At 44.3% G+C, this 21,795-nt stretch overlaps 1 protein-coding gene across 3 annotated transcripts in view; it reads right to left on the minus strand.

Moving 5' to 3' along the window:
* The window catches only part of ppp1r1c (protein phosphatase 1, regulatory (inhibitor) subunit 1C), a 115,701-nt gene that overhangs the window by 68,736 nt on the left and 25,170 nt on the right, over positions 1-21,795 (minus strand). The gene's annotated exons all lie outside the window — the stretch shown is intronic.

Below are 21,795 nucleotides of genomic sequence, written 5' to 3' on the forward strand. Positions count from 1 at the left end.
ACTAAAATTAACCAAGAGAAACAAAGGGTGATTTTTTATGATGGTGAGTGGTGCAATGTGTGGAAGGGTGGGACGTACGGCCCCTGTTAAATAGCCCTGCCATGTTAGAATAGCCAATTGCAAACTCTATAAGGGATAATTTTCTGAGGGCATCCGGAACAAGGTAAGAGTGGGACTTCTACCCCTCAGGAACAGGAAGTCCTGTCCTCAAGAACTGCCAACAGGTCTCATCGACTGGCAGCCGAGTAGTCCCAGCAGTGCCAGAACACAGTTTGTGACCACTGTTGAGAGCACAAGTCCTGAGGAGGTTAATGAATGCCAGACTGCGAGGTAAATTTGGGCTTTTTGGTCAGGGCGGGATTCAGAACCATTGCATAAGGATGAAAGAGCTGGAGGGTTGGGGGGATTGGGGGTCATGATCTAGAGACTGATGGGGGCAGGGCGGGCTGATGGCCACAGGTGATTCCCCCGGAGCAGATATCCCCCTTGCCTCTCACCTTTTACCCTGAGTTTGGAAAGTGGCAGGCTGATTAATTTCCTTCCCCAACCTGATGTATTATGGTGACAGAGGAGGAAAGAGGCCCTTTAGTGATCTTTAATTGGTGACTTAAGGGTCTCAATTGACCTAAGAGTAGACAGGATGGCTAACGCCTTAAACCCCATTGTAATATGCTGGACAGCTCGGACGGTGTACAGGAAGGTGGTGGGCTAGTCCTCCATTTTATTTTTAAACAGTCCTAATTTCTCCAAAGTACATAGCTACAGTTTTTTGTTCCTGGAATTATTCTTGTGAATCTCCTTACAGTCTCTTCAATACCTTCACATCTTTCTCAGGTATGGCATCCAGCACTGAATGCAGTATTCCAGAAGAGGCCTTTCAATATCTACCAGATGGCACGGTGGCACTGTTGCCTCACAACACCAGGACCCGGTTTTGATTGCAGTCTTGGATGACTGTGTGGAGTTTGCACATTCTCCTCTGGGTGCTCTGGTTTCCCCCCACAGTCCAAGATGTGCAAGTTAAGCGGATTGGTCATGTTAAATTGTGCCTTAGTGTCTCAGATTGTAGGGATTAGTGGGATAAATATGTGGGATTATAGGAATGGGGTGGGCCTGGGAGGATGTCTGTTGGCGATCCAGTGCAGACTTGATAGGCTGAATGGCCTCCTTCAGCCCTGTAGGGATTCTAAGATTCTCTATGACACCCTGTAAAGCACGCTCAGAATCATATTCATTTCAATAGATTCACCTTTCATTCTTCTGAACTTCAATGAGTAAAGACCCAACCTGCTCAACTTTATCTTATAAGATAGCCCAATCATCACAGGAATCTTTCTAGTGAACATTCTCTGGTCTCCATCTAATGCAAGTAAAACCTTCTTAAATAAGGAGATCAAAACCATACACAGTACTCTAAGTACAGGCTCATCAATGCCCTGTACAGCTGTAACAAGACTTCTTAACTTTTATTCCCTATCCTCCTTGCAATAGGACAACATGTTTTTGTCTTGCTGTACCTGCGCATTGTCTTTTTATGATTTGTGTCCAAAGACATCCAGATCCTTCTTCACTGCAGCATTCTACAGTCCCTGTCCCTTCAAATAATAATCTGCTTTTTCATTCTTCCAAAATGGACAATCTCACATTTTCCCACAATATACGTCATCTTCTGTTTGCCCACTCACTTAACCTATCTATATTCTTTTGCAGGTTCTGTATCCTCTGCACAACTTGCTTTCCTGGATATCTTTGCAGCATCAGTAAATTTAGCCACAATGCATTTCATCCTCTTCTAAATTATTAATATAGATTGCAAATAGTTGAGGCCCCAGTTCTGATCCCTATGGCACTGCACCAGTTGAGGGGAAGATACACTGGTTGACATAGGCATCGATTTTAACTCAAGGTGGCATTAGTGGTGGGATGAGGCGTATCTCATAATTTGAGCAGCTCTAAATCCACAGCAGTGCTCACCAGTCCTAAATAGTGCATCTGAGAGCTCATCCAAATTACTTTTTCATTGTTGTTCAACCAGGCGAATAAGGGGCCCTGATCCAAAGCCGCTCAACTTTGCTATATCAATTAGGTGGAAGTGCATGAGAGACATGCCTTCCTTTCAAAAGGATAAGATTCACCTTCACCCTGCCTCTTTCCCCAGAAAAATTGGCAAAGCAAGAGTACATTTTATTTTACACAATGTCTGCTGGAATTTTACCACCCCGCCCACCATGGGGATTGAAGCAGGCGAGTGGTGGGCAATGGGGAGATCCATTGACTGCAGGCAGGATTTTATGGTTTCAGGATGAGGGAGCTATAAAATCCCACCCATCATCTCCACTTAAATATCTTGATCAAATATATGATGATCAATTTTGTCACAGAAAGATGTTAGAGAATATATGTACAATTATCTCATTAACCTTATCTCTGACCTTAAGTAGAAAACATTGGCTGTGTGGAGTTTGCACATTCTCCGCGTGTCTGTATGGGTTTCCTCCCACAGTCCAAAAATATGGAATTAGGGTGATTGGACATGCTAAATTGACCCTAGTGTCGGGGTGTTAGCAGAGTAAGTGTGTGGGGTTACAGGAATAGGGCCTGGGTCAGATTGCAGTCGGTGCAGACTCGATGGGCCAAATGGTCTTCTTCTGCACAGTAAGGATACTATGATTCTATGAATTCTCTGGCCGTTCATGCCAATGGGATTCTCTGGCCCTACACCCCCTCCCACAGGTTTCCCAGCGGTGAGAGGTGACATTAATGGGAAATGCCATTGACAGTGGCGGGACCAGAGAACCCCGTGAATGGCATGCTGCTTCCCATTGCCAGGGAAACCAGAGAATCTCACCCAATGTCTATAAACAGTTGCTTGGTTCAAAGCAGCCTTGTAAATTTTCATTCCTGAACCAAGTTAACATGCAGGTAAATCCCCAAAATTACATGTTCAATTACAAATACGGAAGCAGTCTGTGTCTATATGCAGCAAGACTTGAACAATATGCAGATTAGGGCTTATAAACAGCAAGTAAAACTCACACACATGCCAGGCAATGAGCATCATCCAATCATCTCCCTTTGACATTTAGCAGCATTACCAGCACAGAATCCCCCACTATTGATATCTTTTTGGATGACCATTGACATGAAACTGAACTGAACTAGCCATATAAATACTATGGCAACAAGAGCAGACCAGGGGCTAGGAATTTTGTGTCAGGTAACTCACACCCTGACTCCCCAAAGACTAACTACCATTGACAAGGCACAAGCGAGGAGTGCAATGGAATACTCTCCACTTGCCCGAATGAGTGCAGCTCCAGCAACACTCAGGAAGTTCAATACCATCCAGGACAAAACAGACCACTAAATTGGTACTCCATCCACCACCTTCAACAGTCATTCTCTCCATCGTCGACACACGGTGGTAGCAGTGTGTACCATCTGCAGGATTCACTGCAGCAACTCACTGACAGTCCTTCAACAGCACATTCCAAATCCACAATCTCTAACACCTGGAAGGGCATGGACAGCAGACATAAGGGAGGACTTTCACCTTCAAGTTCCCCTCTAAAACATGCCATCCTGACTTGGAACTATACTGCCATTCCTTCACTGTTGCTGGGTCAAAATCCTGGAACTCGATTTCTAACAACCCTCTGGGTGTTCCTACAGCACATGGACTGCATAGGTTCAAGAAGAATGTTCACCACCCCCTTCTCAAGAGCAATTAGTGATAGGCAATAAGTGATGATCTAGCTAACAAAGCCTGCATCCCATGAACCAACCAAAAGAAAATTAGATTTGGATATTTAAATAATAGCACTGATAAAAATGCTGGCATTGTATTAAAGTGGGTGTATAATTATTTCAATTGTTGACTATTAGGTATACTTTCCAATAGAAACTACAGCAATTGCTGTTACAACATTTCCCTAGTTACTTCAACCAATTTTCCTTTTTCAAAAAAAGATGATAAGCATAAATGGAACCAAAAATAACATCATGTAAGGAAAGTGACTGAAGAAGAAATTGTCAACAGGTATATCGAACATTCAATTGAAATTTTTATGGAATCCCTACAATGCCTAAAAGGATATTTGGCCCACTGCCTCTCTTACCAATACCAGGTATCGTACCCAGGCCCTCTCCCCCGCCCTCTCCCTGTAACCCTACAAATTTCCCATGGCCAATCCATCTAACCTACACATCTTGAGGCTCAAAGGGTTCAATTTAGTATGGTCAATCCTAACCTGTACATCCTTGGATTGTGGGAGGAAACCAGAGCACCAGGAGGAAACCCACGTAGACACGGGGAGAACGTGCAAACTCTGTACAGTCACCTGAGGCCAAAATCGAAACCGGGTCCCTGGAGCAGTGCTAACCACTGCGCTACTGTACTGCCCCATCAAAGAATCATTCAACTCAATTTTAAGCTCAACCTCAGCATGGAGGTGAAAACCCAGGTAAGAAGTTAGAATACAGCTAGAAATATTTATTGTCAAATGCAAAGATGAACGAAGGTCCCTAGCTACAGAATTACTTGTTCTTCTAAACCTGAATCTTTGGTGGAGCTGTAAGGAAAACAATAAAATGAATTAGACTTCTGTGGAATGCACTGAGTTGTCTTGCTTTATATTCAGGCAAACTAAATACTAAATCAGCATGTAGGTCAAACAACATTTATTTCACCAAAAGTTTTGAAGCTTCAATTACAACCTCAAAGAAATTTCTTCAGATTTATTTCTTTCTTTCCAACTGTTATCAAATCAAGTGATGTTGAAGTCAATTTCTGCTTTACAAGCCATCGAATGAAGTTCAGGAGTGATCCAGCTAAAACTTCAGCCAAAGTGTTTTAATGCATCAAACAACAGCCCAAAAGCACTAATGCTTCAGCAACGTTTTAATAGAAAATGGAAACACAAACTTCATGCCAATGATCTGCTGTGATAATGGTATGATACATTAGAAAAATACTTGTACTTATATCGCTGCTTTCGGGACCTCAGGATGTCCCAAATCATCTTACAAACAGTGAAATACTTTGAAATGTTGTCACTATTTTAACGTAGGAAACACAGCAAATACTACAAGTTCCTAAAAGCAGATGATGGCCAAATAATTCCATGTTTTGATGTTGCCTGAGGGATAAGTATTTGCTAGGATACCAAGGATAATTTTCCTGCTATTCTTCAAAATAGTGCCATAGGATCTCTAACATCCACCTAGACAAGACCTTGGTCTAACATCTCAGTCTAAAAGATGCTCTTCATTCTAGCTCTTAAAACAGCCCTGATATGTGCTGAATTCCATCAGTTAGACTTGAGTCAAGTCTTGTTGATTGCTGCAGATGAAGCTTAACCTATATATATATATATTCCTGTAGTATTGTGTGAAACAATGAAATAATAATAAATCAAAAGATTCAACGGGAAAATATGACTTTGCATTTTGTTACATTGTGTAGCGTGCAGCAATACACAGACCAATGGTTGCTTTCAGATCCATCCAGGCTAAAGTGAATCTTCTGCTTCCCACTGCTTGCCTGGTTTCAGCTCTCATGGTCTAACTAAGGTGTCTTTGATTGTCTCTCCTGGGAATCATGGTTCCTAATGGGTGTCATCAACACAATTTCCAAAGGGTAGCCAACATCTCTAAGAAGCTAACTGATAGCACTGCTTCAAGATGTAAAGAATTTAGAGAGGCTAAATTCTTAGGAGCGACACTCTGAAAGCTTGTGCTACCAAATAAACCTGCAGGAATTTAATCTGGTATTGTGAGACTTCTTACTGTGCTTACTGCAGTCCAATGCCAGCATCTCCATATCATATTCAGTCCATTTCACAGGAAGCCTTCTTCCAGGAGACTGCAAAGGTCAATGACCATGTGGTATAATACCCAGAACCTCCTGACGTACTGGTGTCAGACATGTACAAGAAACACAGCCACTGATTTAACGTTTTAAGTTTCCTTTCTGCTTTTTTTTTTGTTATGTGCGGTTTCCTTCTTTTAGAGGACTGCCCTGCTTGTTTTGTCCCTGATTTTGTTTAATTTAGTTTATTTGGTTGGCATCAAAAGAAATGCCTCTATTTTGGAATGTTGACTCCTGTGAACTGGAGCTCTGTGCTCATCCCCTCTGGGAATGGCTTGTGAATGAGGAGAAAGATGTTACTGCTCTTGCTGCTGGTGTTGCTGCTGCTTCTGTTCATCTCAGTCCTCAGCTGAGATCCAAGAGAAATCCTACCATCTTTAAGCTGATCTTTCTCTGCACCCTAGCTATGATTGTAACATTACATTCTGCACTCTCTCATTTCCTTCTCTATATCCAATATGCTTTATCGGTATAACGCGCAAGAAACAATACTTTTCACTGTATGTTAATACATGTGACAATAATAAATCAAATCAAAGAGAAAGCTCCATAAGCGGTGCACGTATTGCACAGATGTTTGACAGATGGAAAGTGCAGATCAAGTGTACAAGATTCCAAAGGACTAGAAATGACGTCCTGCTGTAAGAAAAAAAATCTTTCACTCAGATAAGGGAGCAGGTGTAAGTTTTGGGCACTTGTAAAACTTTGTGTCTGCTGTTTGTTCAGCCCCTCAGTTCCTGCTAACCTTTCACCTTGTTTTCACTGGTCAGCTCCAGCCAGCCTGTGAAATCTGTGCACACAGATATAAATTTAAAAATCAAAGATAAAACAGCTGCTGATTGCCTTTTTACACATTACAGTTTCATTGAGCCTCAGCTGAAGAGGTTCCCTGAGTAAAGCTAAACATGTTGAAGTTAAAGGCAGAAGTGAATGGGTTGTTATTGACTTCCCAACACGCTGTCAATATTAACCTTCCTAAGCAGCCACCTGCTGTCAAACCTACTCATCCTCTCAGAATAAAATTGTACGCCCCTACCCTGGCCCCTACAGAGTGAGTTGAACCCACGGCCCTTTGAGTCAGAGGTGAGACTGCTACCAGCTGAGCCATGGCTGATGCATTGTTAGCCAGCTGACATGCAGTAATGGAAAAGGCTGAAACGTCATCTATCTTAGTTCAACCTGGAGAATGAACAAAAAAGATCAAATCATTTGCTAATCATCTTCAAATTATTTTCTGAAAACAAGAACATCGACAAGAAACTCAAAATCAAAGCAGTGGAACTTTTTCACCTCCTCCGGTCTTTTCTCACTCATATAATTTCCAGACTTTTAAACTTTGAGCTAGGCATTACCTGACTACTCTTACTGGATTTGAATTGTCTGCACCTTGCCTATTTTCCAGATTGGTGGTGTTTTGCACAGTGAGTTTTGTCTCTTTTGTCCAAGTTTCTCAATGCAATACAAATTAGAAAAGTCCTGCCCAATCTTCACCATCAATAGAAATGATATTACATTAGGGATGTTCTTGGGAAAACAGTTTGTAAATCTACTTGGCAACCCACTAAGAACAAACTGAAATTCACCTTTCAAAAATTCATAAAATAGGAAGGATATAGAGGCATGACCTTCTAATGAACACACAAATGTGATTTTTGATTACTTAGCAATTTAGCAGGCAAATAAAGTTGTTCAATACTCCTTCAGACTGTCGTATGTAATTCAGTTTTAAATATTGGCAAAAAAGGCAGGCAATTTAACAAGGAGAACAGTCTGCTCAGTAGAATAATCCTCTAATTTCGAAGTAGAAGTTGAAGGAAAACATTTTTGTGATGTTCTGTTTGTGTGTTCCAAACACTATAGCATGTAACAGAAGTCTTAGATTTAGCATTGATGCTAAACACGGCATTTCCTTGGCAGTTTTGTTTAAAAAAATTAATTAAATATGTTGTCAAATAATTTGGGAGAAACAATATCTGCAGATTTGTATAAACAAAATTATTGCATTATGTTCTATGTCAAAATACTTAGGGCCTGATTTTACCATTTTCATTTTAAGTGCTGAATCTGGGCACAATTCAGATCTGACTTGGAAATCTGCTTTCAGACACCCCCATACACATTTAGTCTGGAAAACAAATTGCGGGTCTAAATTGCATTATGGGTGGGGCTTAGTATGCCCGAAATGATCAGAGTTTTGAACTGCGCATGTGCAGTTAGAAAAAAATTTGAAAAAGCGCACCCATGTCTGATCTCTCCCGGGCTGCAAAAAGCAGAGAAAGCGGCCTGTGAGTGAAAAGCAGGAGAAATGACCCCTACAGACATCACTGTCCCCCTTATCCACCCAACCCCTGCCATCCAGACTGATCGTGACTCCCTGCCCCTTTCCCCCCACCCCACCGATGGCCTGTATAGTGGCAGGTGCCACTGCGCCACCCCACCAGACAGCTATCTGGCCTCCCCTTCCCAACCAATCAGGGAGCGATCAGGCCTTCCTCACCCTCCCCATCCCCCAGAGAATGATCTGGCCTCCCTCCTCCACCCAACCCCCAGAATAATCTAGCCTCACATCCCTCCCCCTCCCTCCCAGAGACTGACCTGACCTCATTCCTACCCCCCCCAGAGAATAACCTGGCCTCATTCTCACCCTCTCCCCCCCCCACCCCAGAGAATGATCTGGCCTCACTCCCCTCCCCATCTCCACCCTCAGAGGTACATCTGACCTGCTTCCTCGTCCCTCCCCAACCCCCTCGCCAGAAAATAATCTGGCCTGCCTCGCTCCTCCCTCCCCCAACCAGACAACGATCTGCCCTCCTCCACCTCCCCCCCCCCCAACCAGACAACAATCAGGCCTCTCTCCTCCCTCCCCCCACCACCAGAGAATGGTCTGACCTGCCTCCCTCCCCCCAACCACCAATCTGAGTCAGAAACCCGTTGGAAGCTCTGAATTCGTCTCTTCAGAAGCCGGAACGCCCGAAACAGACTTTTATTTAGCATGTCCATTTTGGTGCGATTCCGGATCGGCGAACGCAGTGGTAAAGGGGGAAATACTGATAAAGTTGGGTGGGCAGTTCATTCATTCAATTTAAATGAATGCAGATGTACATGCACAGTCACACATGCACAGTCACACACTTACGTATACACCCACACACATACAAACAAACACAAACTCAAAGGGTCCAATTTTACCATCGTGTAGCGCCCATTTCGGGCACGAATCGGATCGCCGCCATTCTTGGGCCTCGGTAAAGTGGCTATCTGCACGGGCACAGGTCGCATTAATGGCCTCACACCCGACTTTACCACATTTTCGCCCCCGTTTGGACACAATGGCAAAATCAGGCCCTTTGAGTTTGTGTTTGTGTGTGTGTGTGTATCTGTGTGTAAGTGTGTGTAACTGTGTGACTGTGCATGTGTGTCTGTGCACGTGTCTGTGTGTGCGTGCGTGTCTGTGTGTGTGTATACATGATGAGGAGATGTCTGGTGTTGTCAGACTTCTTACTGTGTGTATGCACACAGTCAGACCTGCAGCAGAGGTACTGAGCAGAAATTGTGTGTTGAATTATGCTATCTTCCTGGTGCAAATGAAGTGATACATGGTTGAAAATTCTGCGGAAGTTGCGGCATAGTTCCTGACTTGCCCTTGCCACTTCTGCCACTTTCTGCCAGAAGTGATGTTGGATGCTCATCCAAATTTTGGCAAACGTATGTAATATAACACACACACACACACACGCAATGATAGGATTACGTTATAAAATAGATGCCTTTCTACTTCATACCTTAGCAAAACCAAACACAAGGGATATCGCCACGTTCCTGGCTTTCAATTTGCTATCCGAGGAACAGGATTTAAATATTCAAGACTTCAATTGTCTGTGCATTCAACCTCAGGACTCACAATTGAACAGCGCAGACTATTTTTTTAAAGAAATATGCAACTGTTTTTTAGTCATCTGAAAACCATTGATCATATTATATGTAATAAATCTCCAAGGCCAGACACAGACAATCGAAATAACCCCCCTCCCCAATCCTGTCTGCCCAGAATTGCAAATGACATTGATCCTGGAATATTAGCCTGGTTCAGAAACATCAGGGGCAGGATTTTTCTTAACAGCGTGCCATTCAGAGTGGCAGTCAGTGGGCTAGAGTCACATGACATAAGCAGGGGAACAATTGCGATTTTGTGAGTTCTAGCGATATTTGTCTCTTACTTCATTTTTCACCCTAATGCACAACTCATAATTATCTGATTTTGATATGTATAATAAGTGCTATGATCCTGGAAGATCCTGGCTAAATTTTGCCAAAATGGAGCAGAGGTAAGTCAAGAAAATTCTTGTTTGATTGAGGCGGTCGTGGACAGCCGAGAGGGCAACAGTTCATAGTGATCGTTTGGCTTTGGTGATGCTGTTGGCATCGAGAAGATGGCCACCATTATGAGTGAAGTCATGGACAATGGTCTTGGCTCCCTGGCACAGATTTCTGGTGCTCAGATTGATAAACTACGTCCTGTCCAAAAGAGAATGGATGAAGCAGAGTAGAGAATCCTGTCAATGGAGGGCACAGGTTCCTCAGTGAACACTCACCTCAGTTCTTAGAAGCCTTGGTAGCTTTTGGTTACCAATCTCTTGGTACGTTGTACATCCTGGATAACTCAGGAGATAGGGCTGGGGAAGGAGTATCCGCACACCCGGTCTCCAGATGGATGCTGAGGATGAATTCCCGGCTGAATCAATGAATTAGCTGTCATGTTTCCACAAGCTCGGTTTGAGGGAAGGGCATTTCAACTTCGATTTGCAGCATTCCGACCACAAATCTCAGATTGCCTTGTGTTTGGTGTTCATTGAGTAGACTTGGAGGCGGCTGAATGGCTAGGGTCTTTACCACGCGTCAGGGCCTTGGCTTTTCATTGTTGAGTGTCAGGATGTCAACATGGCGGAGGTGCCCAGGCTTCAGTGAAACTCTGAATGGATTCTGGATATTGATTGATGATCCTGTCACGCCTTTGGCCTTTTCAAGCTCAGTGGATGGTTATATTATCCCGCAGTTCATCATTAATCCTGAACTTTGTTCCCTTGAGATTATCATAGAATCCTGACAGTGCAGAAGGATGCCATTCAGCCCATCGAGCCTGACCTCCAACAATCCCACCCAGGTCCTATTCCCATAACCCCACATATTTACCTTGCTTACCCTCCTGACACCAGTGGCCCCCCCAGCTCCATTCCCGCAGAGAGAGGGGACTCAAGATACCCGCCCTTTATCTTGTCGGGAGGGGAAGGGTCATGTCTCTTCTCAAGATACCATGTTGAAGAATGTCTTAACGAATCTTCTTCTCTTTGTTAGGAGGATTTCCTTGGCAAAAATGTTTTAAATTTTCTGGGAACCTGGAGAGAGGGGAGGTTTGTAGCATTGTGAGCCTAGGCAAGGTGTGCAAGCCCTTGGCTTACTGATTCCTGTGTATGACAGCGAATGCTGCCACATCACATCCTGTAGCGATGGTGATGCTCCATGGTTCCCCTTTTTCTGGGTCATTCTTTCATTGCTTGGAGCTCCTCGGATGCTGGGGTGGGCTTCGGTTGGAATTTGTATATGCCTTACAAGGGATTCTGTATATCGTACAGTTCTGTCTTTGTTATCCTGTGGAGGAGAGTGTGCACAATGGGACCATGCGCTCATGATTGTCTCCTGTTATCCTGAAATTCCTGATGTGGAGATGTCGGCATTGGACTGGGGTAAACACAGTAAGAAGCCTCACAACACCAGGTTTATGTGGTAGCAAACGCCACTAGCTTTCGGAGCACTGCTCCTTCGGGAGTGGGGAGTTCCAAAAGCTAGTGGAGTTTGCTACCAAATAAACCTGTTGGGCTTTAACCTGGTGTTGTGAGATTTCTTACTATGCTGAAATTCCCCCACTCCTCCTAGTATGCTATCTTTATCCATATGAGAGGAGAAGCTGACTGCACTGATTGCAATTATCAATAATTGGAACAATTTGTATGAATATTCACTGGTCTCTTGTGTATATTTATGTGGAATGATGATTACTCTGCTGTACTAGATTTTGGGGATTTGTGGCACTTTGTGGTAAATTTTATTGAAAATTTCCAATAAAAATATTCTTTTAAAAAAACGCAGTGAGTAGAATACACTTCTGCCTGGCCAGTGACCCCAAGTTCCAGCTCTAAATCTCCTCGCATGTCTCGGTGTCCTACTTTGATTTATAATTCCACAAAGTTACATTACACTCAAGGGGATCTATAAATGTAAGTCGGTTGAAGTATTAGATGCTCCACTATTTACATTTAGAATTCCTTCATTTGTATTTATTGTCTCAATTAATTACATTTTCAGGCCACAGTTTTTGACAAAAATACAGCATTGCATAAAACCTGAATGTCACAATACTGCTGCAAAACAAATAAACTGGCTGCACAGTGACAGCTTAATTGGATCCCAGTGGAACAATGTGTCAGTGTACTGCAGTTACAAGTCAACTTTATCACACTAGCCTTGTTTTCGCAGTAAATGTGTGAATTCCATTCCGCTTTCTAGTTTCAAATATATCACACATCGCCGCCTACTAATTGCTCTGTAGAGAATGTGAAGATGTCCTCCATCCTGTTAGTGCATATTATACAGGTCACAAGGAAGCTATAAGTGGTGAACATTATAACATTGAATACATAAATATACCCTACCAACACTGGAAAATGAAAGCAGCCAAGTCTGACCTCCCAACTTCATTAAGAGATACAGTATGTGGCAGAATTTTTATTTGCTTTGACTATTATGTGTGTCAGTTGATAGTGTTTCCACCACTGAATAAAGAGCCTGGAGAGTCAAATGCTATTTCAGAACTTTCAGCACGTAATCCAGGCTGACAGACCAGTATTGTGGGAATTCTGCACTGTCTTGCGCACACTTTTTTAGAGAAGGTATTATACAGTGACCCAGCCACCCATTCTACCAGACAATTGAATGTTAAAGAGCCCATGTCACCAGCTAGAGAGGTCTGGTGACTAATGCAATGTTCACCTCATTGTTCCTTGTGGCATTTTGCTGAGTTCACGATGGATGTTGAATTTTCTCAGGTAACAATACACACTGCAATTCAAGTTCATCCATTGAACATGAAGCACTTAGCGACGCTTCTGAGAATTGATAAAATGCTTACAAACCTTTATAGCTCATCCAGTAACATCAATAAAGAAAATTATGAACTGTGGCATTGAAGTTGTCACCACAAAACATCAACATAGACAATTAAAAAGCAGAAATCTGTAGAAGAAAAGCTGAATTCAGAAATGGTTATTGTGTATCCAGTCCCCAGTAATTTCTCTTTCTGACAACTTCTTCACCTCTCACAATCGTAAGTTTATTAAAGTGAGAACTTGCATTCATCTAGTGCCTAACCAATCCTCAGAACGAAGACTATGTTTGACAGCCAATTAATTACTTTGACTGTTGCGACCAGTTGAAGCAGTGATTACCTGGCTGGCGTGTGCTGATATTACCATTCCCAATTATGGCACACTCATCTTTATCAAGCAGGATACAGATTACAAAAGCAAAAAGGTCATGATGGAGTTGTATAGAACTTTGGTGAGGCCACAGTTGGACTATTGTGTTCAGTTCTGGACACCACATTATGGGAAGGATGTGATCGCACTGGAGGGGGTGCAGAAGAGATTCACCAGGATGCTGCCTGGGATGAAACATTTAAGTTATAAAGAAAGGTTGGATAGGCTTGTGTTGTTTTTGTTGGCGCAGAGAAGACTGAGGGGTTACCCGATTGTGCTGAAGATTGAGGGGCATGGACAGGGTGGATAAGGAGCAGCTGCTCCCCTTAGTTGAAAGTTCAGTTACGAGGGGAAACAAGTTAAAAGTAAGGAGTGGGAGGTTTGGGGGGATTTGAGGAAAAACCCAGAGGATGGTCTGGAATGCACTGCCCGGATGCCTCACATCCTTTAAAAAATACCTGGATGAGTATTTGGCAACATCATAATATTCAAGAATACGGGCAGGTGCTGGCAAGTGGGATAAGGTGGGCAGATCAGGAGATTTCATACGTTGGTGCAGACTCGATGGGGCAGAGGACCTCTTCCACACTGTAGTATTCTGTGATTCTGATTCAGTGAATTAGTAAGCAGTCAGTGGAGTGGGCCACATCCCTAGAGTCTACCTACCTTTCTTACACCATGGGCCCGATTGTACCATTTTCATTCTAAGTGCTGAATTTGGGCGCAATTCAGATCTGACTTTGGAAACCTGTTCTCCGGTGCCCCCATACACACTCAGCCTGAAAAAAATTGTGAGTCCGAATCGTGGTATGGGGAGGGCATATTGGCTTGAAACACGGCAGCTCTGACTGGAGCTTTGAGCTGTGCACGCGCAGTGAAAAGAAATTTTGAAAAACATGCCTGTCACATCGCTCCCGAGCCGCAAGAAGTGGATAAAGCAGTCTGGGAGCAAAAAGTGGGAGCGATAGTCCCCACAGATATCACCCCATCCTCACAACTTAACTGTCCCCCTTATCCACCCACACCCCCCACTACCCAGCCCAATTGCCTTTTCTTCCACTGATTGCCCGCAGAGTTGCAGCGGACCCCCCGGCCCCCCACACCAATCACCCGCAGATTGGCAGCGGTTCCCCTTGCCCTCCCCACCAATCACCCGCAGATTGGCAGCGGTTCCCCTTGCCCTCCCCACCAATCACCCGCAGATTGGCAGCGGTTCCCCTTGCCCTCCCCACCAATCACCCACAGAGTTGCAGCGGATCCTCCCTACACCCCTCCCACTGATCACCTGCAGAGTTGTAGTGGACACCCCCCTGCCCCCTAAACCGATCACCCACAGAGTGCCAGCAGACCCTCCCTGCCCCCCACCCCCCCCAACTGATTTCCTGCAGAGTGGCAGCGGAACTCCCCCCCCCCGCTCTCCCGCTACCAGAGATCAATCTGGTCTCCCTTACCCCCAGAGATCCATCTGGCCTCCCTCCCCGCCACCAGAAAGTGATTCGGCCTCCCTCCTCCCTCCCCCCCACCAGAGAATGATCTAGCCTCCTCCCCCCAACAAAGAATAATCGGGCCTCCCTCCTTCCATCCCCCCTTCACCTGGCCCGCCTCCCTTCCCCCTCCCCCACCATCAGTCTGAGTCAGAGAGCCGTTGGAAGCTCTGAACTTACCTCTTCAGAAGCTGCAGCGCCCGAAACGGACCTTCTCTCGAGCATGCCTGTTTCACGCTGAATCTGGATGCGCAAACGCGATGGGAAAGAGGGAACTGCTGGCAAAGTTGGGCATGCAGCCCGTTAATTCAATTTAAATACATGCAAATGCATTTAAATTGCTATTGTGTCTATTTTGGACGGGGTTTGGATCGCAGCCATTTTCGGACCTTGGTAAAGTGAGCATCAGCGTGGACTTGGGCGCAGATCGCGATAATCGCCAAACACCCAACTTTACCAAGTTTTCGCAGGCTCAGCGGAATGGTAAAATTGGGCCCTGTGTTGCATGACCACACCAAACCTCTCCACTTTGTCAGATTTTCCATGCTTCCCTTCTCCTCTACCGTTCTGCTGGGACCATTTCTACTTTTCTGTCAAATCTTTTGGATGGAGTATTTGGATTTTTGTTTCAAAGTGTGAGTTTGGGCGGGAAGGGCAGTTTTGCAGCCTGAGCTGCCGGCTTCCCTTCCTCCCACCCCGTCCCCACACCAACTTTAAAAACACACTGGGGGGCAAAAAACAGAAGGCAAGTCCCAAATGTCATGGCATCACTGCTGGGATACGGAACCACAGACACAGAGCCCCACCCGCCACAGACACAAAGTCCTCCCCTCCCCACCCCCACCACCACAGCACAGTCGATGGACTGCAGACCATTTTACCCGCCCGAATTGACACTTTGAGAAAAGATCGAAAAATTTTTCCAAAAAGATTTGACTCTCCCTTTCCCCTTGGCTTGCATCCTCGTCCCTTTTGCCCACCAGACTATTGCAGATCTCCGCCTGAAGGGTTTAACTGTTTCTTTCTCCACTGATGTTGCCTGACCTGGCGAGCATTTTTAGAATGTTCTGTTTTTTTAAATGCATTTCGTCCCCTCCTCGCAGACCTGCAGCCCACTCCCACATTTTCCCTGGTCTGTATTTGCTTAGGAGCTGTTCATTTCAAACAGCTCTGTGGCAAGATTACTGATCTGAAATATTAACTACGGTTTCTCTTTCCACAGACGCTGAGGGACATCATCATGTTTTGTTTTATGCAACAGTGGCTGTGGAAAACCAATGGCATCATTAAGAAGCAGCAATTGGAACGAGGGGTAAGTGGCAGTGATCCTGGGAGGGTTTTCCCAAGCTCCTGCCCCATTTCTCTGAGGTTTGCACCAATCATCTGATGTTGTTATAGTGGCAGAGCAGGAAGCTTCTGCAGAAATAGTACCCTGAGATGTCAGGCCCTGGAGTTAAGCTGTAGACTGACTGAATTGGATCATTTACACTCAGTGTGACATTAGCGTCCACTAATACTAACAGATAAAACTCAATTCCTGTCAGTCTCTTCCCACTTCAGCAGGTCAACATCCCCCTGCACCCTCCCCTCACACACACACACACAATGTCAAAGATGAAATCCAATGAATTTGCCCTTTTTTCTAGTAAGTCTCAGTTTGTACACTGGCTTTCGTAACAGGAGAAACCTTTCTTTTACTGACAGTTTGAAATGGAATTGGATGGCAGTCAGAATTTAATAAATCACATAGATCAACAACTCTGCATCTTACTATTTCACTGAGGTCCAAGAAAGGCTGCAGTGCCTATGTTAATTCTTTCACATGTATCTGTAATACATTTCAGATGTTTCATATGCTCTGGGCAATTGAACACAGGCCAGGCTAACAGAATCTCACTGCAGATTTAGAAACATCAACATGACAAAATATATCAGACTAGAAATTCCCAGTCACACTGCTATCCGTCAGATAACCCGCTGAAGATTATTAACAGTGGAATTTATTGATGCCATAGCTCTAATGTCAAGCTTAGCTGCCATGAAATTCTGTCACAGATGTGGAACACGCTCACTGCTATTTTAATGAGTTAATTAATAAGGCAGACATCAGCCTTCTCTACAATAAGTTGAACAAACACATGTTAGTTAGCTTTCGAACAGGAAGACTTTCCGTGAACTTCTTCAGGGAATAACCATAACGCTAGTGGCAGCGTCCGTGTCAGGTGTTTCATTGAATGATCTGGAGTGAATCATTTGAATTTAAAACTCCAGACAGTGTGAAAGTTATCCACTTGAACAGATGGCGGAGAGATGGCAGTGATGGTGGACTCAATTCATTGTAACCCGTGGGTGTCTAAAATTGCAGTGGCACATCTGTGCACAAAATGCCACGTTTAGCCCCCCAGAGACGTAGATTAATGCTCCCACAATGAAGGGCACATTCTACCTCTTTAACAATGCCACTTCCATTAGAAAGAAAACCTATTTTCAAAGCAAAATTTTCCTGCTGTCTTGTTCGCTTCTTCATGATGCGCCTCCCCGCCCCCCCCATGCCATGGGCTAAGTGACGTGAGCATTTTGCTTTTTAACCTCGGGTGCCTGAGTTCAAATGAAGCTCAGCAGATGCGTTGCTTCTCTCCGATGATGATACTGGGCACTTCAGCCCAGTTCTCTACGGACATTAAATCAGATCAGTGCCCAGACTGTCCCATGCTAATGAAATAAATAAATAAAGTGCACAAATATGACCTCTGGTTATAGTAGACGGAGATAATTCAACGGGGCTCCAGGAAAAAATGCAATCGGGATCATCTGGTCATTGATGTGCCTTTTTGCTTTCAGTTTAGGTGCAGATTATAGGAAGCAGTGAAGCAGAAAGTGTGCTTTCTAATGGCTTTTAGCCTGGAAAGATGAGCTGAGATTGAAAGTATAAATGGTAGTGCTAAGAAACACAAGCTGCCGCATTATTTGCTGAAGGCAGGGCAATCCATAACTAAAAATCGGTTTCACAAACATATTCTCACAGGATTTATTGAGTTCCCACAGAAATAGCAGAATCCCACAGGATTTGCAGTTAATCCTACCGCCAGCTTTGTTTTATTTTGAAAAAAAAGTAACAGTGTTAAGACCATATAAGCTTTTTGAGCAGATGGACTTTAAAGAGGAGATAAATATGGACTGTTAGGTTTACTTCCCTTCATGATGCATTTAAGCAAAGAGTACTTGCTGATAAGAAGTTGCCAATCGTCATGGAGATAAAACCATTAATCAAGGACAACAGGTCTGACTCAATCATGTGACCCTCACTGCAATTTGGTGTCAGCCATTTTGCCAAGAAATCATTTTTTAATTTGAGCAAATGTGAATTGTTTGGTAAATGTACAGTCAGCAACAGATCCTTGTGAATGAAAGCAAAATACTGCCTATGTTGAAATCTGGAACAAAAACAGAAAATGCTGGAGAATCTCAACAGGTCCGACAGCGTCTGTGGAGAGAGAATAGAGCCAATGTTTCGAGTCTGGATAACCCTTCATCAGAGCTGTTTTTGTTCTCATGAATGATATTGGCAGAATTGATAAGAAGGGGTCAGGGAGCAGCAGTGTGATAGAATAAGAAGTAACCATAGGTTCCAGTCAGTGGGTCAATTCCTAAGCACGGGGCAAGATGGTTACTGAACTGATGGTGATAATAGTGATAAAAATCCTTAAAGGTTAATTTATAGGCCTACTGCTGTCGAAGGACAGAGCAGCACAATAGCACAGTGGTTAGCACTGCTGCTTCACAGCTCCAGGGGCATGGGTTCAATTCCCAGCTTAGGTCACTACCTGTGTGGAGACTGCACATTTTCCTTGTGTCTGCGTGGGTTTCCTCTGGGTGCTCCGGTTTCCTCCCACAGTCCAAAGATGTGTGGGTTAGGTTGATTGGCTATGCTAAAATTGCCCTTAGTGTCCTGAAATGCACAGGTTAGAGGGATTAGTGAGTGAACATGTAAGGGTATAGGGGTAGGGCCTGGGTGGGATTGTGGTCGGTGCAGACTCGATGGACCGAATAGCCTCTTTCTGTACTGTAGGGATTCTAAGTCAGAGCTGCTCAGGAGAAGTTGGCTGATGTTCACAACTCAAAGATACTTCCTGCTGAGGTCATTGCAGGTCAGCAGCTCAGACAGGAGTTTACTAGTTTCACTAAAATGGGTAATGGTTTGATGATTCAGGCTGTGTAAAGTAAATGCTACTACTGTAATCACATTCTGTACCTCTGTGACCAAGATTATAAAACATCAGCAATTTGAAGCCAATTGTCTTCCCAGCTGAATCATTCGTGCACACAATGTAGTCTTTCTAATTACGTACAAATCATTATTTGACACAATTCTTAACTGTTCAACTCATTCTGGTTAACAATAATTCATTCCTTTTTACATTATGTTGTCACTCAGGAACGAGTGTTCAGTGAAACATTCAGCAGGACACATATTCAAGTTACAACAACCAACATCAAAGCGACAACATCACTGTAAACCCATTGTTACGCAATCGCAAGATATATCCTCACTTACTCAACCACAGGATAGGCTGTGGCATGTCATGTGGCTACAGTCAGTGAGCCCCAGCTGAAGAAGATGCTGTAGTTCACTGAGAATGGACAGCCATGTCATGCTGCTGTTGGATGAAACAAATATAAAACCATGCTGCTCTACAAGGATCGGTTGATACACTAATGATCTTTCAGCCTCCATGATCTCTACATCAGCCTGAGAGGAAGCAGAGTGCCACTGGCAGTGCCATTCTGATGGTGCAGGCTAACGACACATCAGTTGATGCCCACTGAAGGGCCTCACCTCGCCACCACTTGTATTAACCCAGTAGGCAAGGGAGTCATGACACGGGGAGCATGACCAACACTTCTTGTAGGGTTCCTAGGAGCTGGAGAACGTGTCCTTTGTTCAAACTGCCTCATTGCGGGCACCCTGTATCTGGAATGGACATTATATCTGACAGGGCCCACTAGGACCCATCCTGCTGCCATTGCTGTTGAATCCCCTCATCCCTCTTCACAACCCCCACCATGACTCCCCAGTTCCAGCCCTCATACCTCCCTGGCCTGGGATTCGGTGGCAATCCTAGGCCTCAGGTGGACCTTACCTACAGCAGCAGTTCTCAACGGACATGATTTCTGCCCCCAGGATCCTTGATCCCAGGAGACAGTCCTTCACTGGCCTGCCAAGTACCTGGGTGGGAAAAGATACAGCAGGTCTTCCCTAACAGAGGTATGTGGGGCCCCTGACAACAACTGAGACCTTTGCCATCTCTGCAAAATTCTAGTTAAGAGTCATGGCAGAATTTAATGAACACTCTGAGAGTGAGTGACTTGGCAGATGGGTGAGTTAATTTGATGGGTCTGAAATATTCAAATCACGACAGTGGTTTCAGAATGAAAAATTAAATTGACAGCATGTCTCACACTATTCTGTGTCAGATTCCTACTTGTAATACATTTCCATGTCATCAATATTCATAATAAGTAGCCTCACAACACCAAGTTAAAATCCAACAGGTTTATTTGGCAGCACAAGCTTTCGGAGCTTTGCCCCTTCATCAAGTGAGCAAAGAGTTCAGTTCACAAACAGGGCATATATAGACACAAACTCAATTCCAAGATAATGGTTGGAATGCGAGTCTTAACAGGTAATCAAGTCTTCACAAGTGTAGATAACGTGAGTGGAGAAAGGGTTAAACACAGGTAAAAGAGGTGTAAATTGTCTCAAGCCAGGACAGTTAGTGAGATTTTGCAAACCCAGGCAAGTCGTGGGGTTACAGATAATGTGACATGAACCCAAGATCCCGGTTGAGGCCGTCCAAAGTTCCACACACATGAGGACAGCATCAACCTGGATTTTGGGTTCATGTCACATTATCTGTAACCCCACGACTTGCCTGGGTTTGCAAAATCTCACTAACTGTCCTGGCTGGAGACAATATGCATCTCTTTAATCTGTGCTTAACCGTTTCTCCACTCACATTGTCTGCATCTGTAAAGATTTGATTACCTGTTAAGTTTCCCATTCTAACCATTATCTTGTAATTGAGTCTCTATCTATATATGCCCTGTTTGTGAACTGAACTCTTCACTCATCTCTTGAAGGGGGCAGCGCTCCGAAAGCTCATGCTACCAAATAAATCTGTTGGACTTTAACTTGGTGTTGTGAGACTTCTTACTGTGCTTACCCCGTCCAACGCCGGCAACTCCGCATTATCAATATTCATATTAACATTTTTGAAAGTAAGCCCTACCTTCAAGATTAAGGGCCAGTGATAGGGATCTCGATCTCCAGGTGGAGAGAGGTAGAATGTGTCAATCTGGTAGTCGACAGGACAGCAGCTGGCATTGTCCCTTGAAAGGAGCTTTCTGGGCAGAAGTCCCTCCTCCTGAGGGTTGAAGACCAATCAGGGGCTGGCAGCACTGATGAACAGCAGAGCTGCCGGGGAGGCAGTGGTTGCTGCTGGAGCAATAGCCACCCAAGGCCTTGGTTTATCACTGGATCCCAGGCAACAGATAAGTAAGAGCAGGAAGGAGGTCATTGTGGAGGGGTCTGGAGGGAGATCAGCAGCACACAGAATCCCACAGCATCTTATTTGTGTCAGATTCCTACTTGTAATACATTTGCATGTCATCAATATTCATAATAAGTAGTCTTGCAACACCAAGTTAAAATCCAACAGGTTTATTTGGTAGCACCAGCTTTCGGAGCTTTGCCCCTTCATCAGGTGAGCAAAGAGTTCAGTTCACAAAGAGGGCATATATAGACACAAACTCAATTGCAAGTTGATGATTGGAATGCAAGTGTTAACAGGTAATCAAGTCTACACAGATGCAAGCTGGAGTATACCCTTGGGCTTTGTGCGGTTATGTCTCA

The sequence above is a fragment of the Carcharhinus amblyrhynchos genome, chromosome 11 (genome assembly GCF_965287045.1).
Source record: "Carcharhinus amblyrhynchos chromosome 11, sCarAmb.v2.hapA, whole genome shotgun sequence".
Classification (NCBI taxonomy): domain Eukaryota; kingdom Metazoa; phylum Chordata; class Chondrichthyes; order Carcharhiniformes; family Carcharhinidae; genus Carcharhinus; species Carcharhinus amblyrhynchos.